Source organism: Austrofundulus limnaeus, unplaced genomic scaffold (assembly GCF_001266775.1).
Source record: "Austrofundulus limnaeus strain Quisiro unplaced genomic scaffold, Austrofundulus_limnaeus-1.0 Scaffold192, whole genome shotgun sequence".
NCBI classification, from domain to species: domain Eukaryota; kingdom Metazoa; phylum Chordata; class Actinopteri; order Cyprinodontiformes; family Rivulidae; genus Austrofundulus; species Austrofundulus limnaeus.
The window spans coordinates 1,005,055-1,010,275 of NW_013952594.1; the positions used below are offsets into that span (position 1 = coordinate 1,005,055).

Below are 5,221 nucleotides of genomic sequence, written 5' to 3' on the forward strand. Positions count from 1 at the left end.
TGAACTTCCTCATGGCAGAGCGCAGCCCCTCCCCCCAACCCCCCACATCCCGCCCATGACTCCTGCAGGCTCTCAGTTGAAATTGAAAGTGAAACCTAACTGTCTGCTGAGCTCTCAACATTAGTTCTCACTCAGTGAAGCTCTTTTCAGATTAAAAATACCTTTGAGGAAATGTATTTTCAGATGCCAAGTAAACTGCACCATAGCAGCACCCCTCCCCCCTCTCCACATCCCGCCCATGACTCCTGCAGGCTCTCAGTTGAAATTGAAAGTGAAACCTAACTGTCTGCTGAGCTCTCAACATTAGTTCTCACTCAGTGAAGCTCTTTTCAGATTAAAAATACTTTTGAGGAAATGTATTTTCAAATGCCAAGTAAACTGCAACATAGCGTATGCGCACCCCCCCCACCCGACCGAACGGGACGGAACAGAAGCAGAAGAAGGTTCTTAAAGAGACAGGCCAATTTCAAAGTGTTTAGAAGAGGAAGTGATGAGAAGATATGTTTATTTTCTGTTTAAACATAAAAACAGCATTTTAATAACAACTAAAGGTGACATATATACTTTACTATGGTATAGTATTTAAATATATGCCTGAGAAACACATAATATTGGCCCTTTAATGGCTCATCAAATGAAATCTTAGTGTTTTTAGAATTTAGATTATAGTAGTTAGTTATTTGTATTTTATGTTTTGTTTTTTGGTAAGAGACAGTGGATGGGCTGTAAATTTATGATACACGTCACAAAGTTAGATAAATGATTTACGAGTAGCTCAAGTGATGACAGTCAGATGTAACTAAGTTTATTCTTTAAGATTGGCTATATAACTGCTGAAAATGAAAGCTTTAAAAGATGTGTGTAAACTATGTAACCGTTTAAGAAATTCACTCAGTCACATTCACCCTTGGTATCTTTCTATATATTAATTTCTGCAGGAGCTAGAGTGTAACTCTATTTTAATAAAACACAGATACATCTACATCTTTCGGAATCATTGTCATCTTGGTTGTGTTTACATCTAACGATGAAGATATTTTTCTCCTAATGATCTGGAGGAATATGTGTCAGCTTGTATCCTGTTCATTAGAAATAGAGAGAGTGTTCATAAACAGCTCGATGAACTAAACTGTCTTGCAGTATTGCCTGATGGTTGAAGATTACCTCTTGTTTTATTTTATGGTTGTATAGCAACAATCAATATAAACACATCTACTTTGATGCCTCTTTAAATGGAACATGTGCTGAAGGTATTTAAACTTTTGTTTGAGTTCTGCAAGATCTACAGAATATGAAAACAAATGAAATAATCCTTCTTACTGTAGCAGCTACTTCTCACTCAGTGATGATAATAATGATTAATGCCTGAATTACCAGACGGAAAGAATAAATTTTTTCATGATTTGCAAATCTGAATAATTGAGTGTGTTGTGCCTGATTTGCAGAGATGATACATGAAGGGAGGTGGATTGAACTTGTCACATACGTAAGTGACACATGACGCCACTCCAAGGCTTTTACATGGTAGCAGAGAGAGAGGGATCATATCTGTTTTCAAGTGTGGAGAAACTAAARTTTTACAACCTCAAGCAAAAAGCCTGTTAGTGGCTGTCAATATTGTGTGTGTGTGTTCACACACATGCAGATACTTGTGTGTTAGGACGATACAATTGTTAAAGTGGTGAGGAGCATTGTAAAGATGTTCCTCCAAGTAAGTTTTTATTTTTTAGTTATTCCTGAGGAGAAGGGGCTGAAAATAGTGTCTCCCTGAAAGTTACGTGTGAACGAGGGAAACACAAAACACTGTTCATGTCAGTATTTCTGTACACAAGTTCATAATCTGTTTTTAAGCATCAGTCTGACTCTGATTAAAAATCCTTATTCTTTCCAAACTGAATATCAGATTAACTCTAACTAGATCAAATATGGAAAATATTCCGTTAACGTGACCTCTGATCCAGATGTTCACATAGTTGATTTGCAACTATTTTCTCAAGAATGTTTGAGATGAATGGGAGATTAGAAATAGGTCTAAAGCTACATTTCATGTAGCTTTTTCCTCTGCCCTTCAAGTTTTCACTCTGCAGCCCATTTCTTTCCTCTCATTCATCTTCATCATTCTGCCCATCTTCAGTGGCGGATTGAAGAAACCTCCTTGTTAGGTTTGTCAGGTCAGTCGGGAGGGCTGATCAATCTGTCCAGCGCCTGAATTTCCCAGACTAGGTTTCTAACTTGTACATCAGAGCTACTTTGGAAGTAAGAAGAGGGAAACCATAGGACTTATTAGCCACCTATGGTCATTTGACAACCTTCCCCAGCCAGGGCAGAACCGAGCAGGGACTGGCTGAGGGTGTGTAATTTATCTGGGTCATCAGAGAACCGGACATAACTGGGGAGGATGTTTTATTCTCTGATTGTGGTCATCAGAAGTGCAGTTAATTGGCACAGTTTCAAATAGATTCTAGTTGTTGGATTTTTCTTTCTAGAGTTGCCACAAATACAAATGGCTGCTTCTGACATGCTGTGATTAGAGCTTTCCATTTTTCATCAATGTTGACACRGAAAAGAGCCATCGTTTTGATTTTGTCAGGAGCCTCATTTGACATCTTTGCTCTGTGATGTAAACAAAACTGATTACTTCAGCTGAAAAAATACTTGTGTGTAATAAAAAACACATACTGTTATAATATAAAAACAAGACATGAACATTATTTAACATCATTAAATGGCAAGCAAAATGTTTCATATTAGAAAAGATGAGCAATCTTGTACAGTGGTGTTCATCTGTCAACAATGCGTGGTAAGGATTTTCAAAGGCCAAGAGTCATTCCTCTAAGTTCTTTTTATCTAAATTTAAATACAGCTAAAATAAATGTAACATTTTTCTGTTTWTTATTCTCAAATAAGTTTCCTAGGAAGAACAAAACACAAACTGTCAATGTTAAGTATCTTACCTTATCATAATAAGTAAATTCTTTTTTTTTCCCACCTTCTCTTGTTCTCAGGTGTAATGTTAGCAGGAGTCAGGATATCAGAATGGCCACAGGGATAATTGTGTAGTGCCAGATATAATTTCAAACACAGTCCATCTTACTCAAAGATTAAGTCTTCTCCATTGCCCTTTTTTGGCAAAAGCTTAATAAGAATGTTTCTCCGCAGTTTGCAACTTTTTTTCAGACAGCTGGAAAAAAAGTATTTAAAGCAAGATGCTGACAATGAACTGTTTTTGTGTTTACAAGTTTACATGTTTGACTCTGCATTTAGTGATTTTTAAGAGGAAAGCAATGTAAATTTTGAATATTCAACCAAAGTCACACAAATCTCTGAAACCTACAAAAATACACCTATTATACACAACTGATATTTTAATAGCAATTAAATAGACTTTGTGTCTCTTTCTGACAACTTCCAGTGTTTTAAGTTGAATCACAATCTCARCTCCAGCATATTTACGATAAATGTGCACACTAACCATTAAAATAACCACTTGATTGTTTAGTCTATTAATTACTGCTTGCTGTTCTGAGCAGAGTAAACTCTAAAGAGATTTTTCTCACCAGTAGACTTTTAAGCTGTTGGCTTTCTTGTCCACCTTTACAAAAGAATCTATACAAAGTAGCGTTAGATGTTTGTCTGAACAGTCAACTGCTGCTGACTTGGCAAAACACACAGGTCCTGCTTCCGTGTGCTGTAGTTTATACAATGTGAACAGTGGTCTAGTTGAAATTCRCAGGAACACCTGAAACAGCCCCTCCAAGCCATGTCAGATCAATGTATTTCGTCTCTCATCTGTCACATGGCACTCTCAACCTATTCTGCCACCCAAATTACTGATCTGCTGACTTATAATTTTGGTGGACCTGGCAGTGTACTGTACCCAAGGCATTTGAAAATATCAGTGGCAGACCAAGCTGTCAGCCTGGATATATCCATCACCAAGAGAGCCATGTGAAACAGACAGCTAATATCCTGGGGACTTTTACAGCTGCTTTTGTCAAAGTCTTCATTGTGACAGGAAGCTTCCCACAAACGTTTCAAAGCCTGTTAGCCATCCACTTCCAGTGTGTTTGGACATTAAATCCTGTCACCTGTGGATGCTGAAACGAGCATCTGTTATATTGGCCTTATCGCTGATGTGCACTCATAAACTGCAGGTGTTAATAAAGATTTGTTGTCATATTGAGGCTTATACTGCATTGTGCAAAAGTAGAGGAAGCAGATGTTTGTGGCAGATACAGGAATGTAAGATKTATGAAACACAAGAATCACTGGTTTTATTTTTTTTAATAACACAGGTTCTCTATCACGTATTTCATGGAGACTGATATCCAGTCTGACAGGAGTTTTTKTCAGGTTTAGGAACTGGTTGAAGATGGTCTAAGTTTTGTTTAAAATTATTTGTTTGGGGAAAATAAACTTTCTTGCTTCAAACGTTTCTGTAAAAAAACATGTTTAATACATTGTATTTAAAATAAAAATATATGTGCGTTACATGAGTAAGTATCAGTTTGTTCATTTAGATTTCTATCTGGTGTCTGTTAGTACTTTGTAAATCCCTAATCACAAGCTGACACAATCACACACTGACATATAGTCTGAAATTTACAGTCACATAGAATATCTGTCACCATCTTCCTTGTTCTGGTTTTACACTAATAAAATAAATGGCAGCTTGGTCTAAGCAAACAAAGTAACATTGAGGGAAAAGAACCTAAAGTAGCAGAAAACATGAATTGGGTTGTGTGGACTAAAAGTCATAATAAAGATTTAGAAGTGAGAATATGATAGTCTGCTTTTCATGCATACTTGCCTTGAGTAACTTCAATACTGGGAGAAAATAAGTACATGAGAAAGTTTCAGAGTATAATTCTAACTTTATAGATTTGCTGCCTCAACACCTTGGCGACACAATATTAATGGGGCCAAGAGAAGCTGGTGAAAAATTATTCTTAATTTTCTCTAAAGGTGAATTAAACTGAATGACCATCTGAATGAATATAAATTTGACTAACAGGAGAGATGATATTTGGCTGGCTGTGTGTCCTCTGACACAAGCTCTTTTTTTTCCACACAATGGAAATCCTTCACCTCTGATCAGCTGTTTATGCTCACCGATCCCGCAGTAATGAGATRGACATTTAGAAATGTGTTAAACCTGGCTAGAATTCCATCACATCAGCTCACATCAGCTCATTCATTCAGATCTGCACCTTTTTTTAAT

The 5,221-nt window shown here is 36.8% G+C and overlaps 1 protein-coding gene across 1 annotated transcript in view; it reads left to right on the forward strand.

The window, feature by feature from the left end:
- Positions 1 to 5,221, forward strand: part of fstl4 (follistatin-like 4) — a 265,314-nt gene that overhangs the window by 194,840 nt on the left and 65,253 nt on the right. The window lies entirely within an intron of this gene.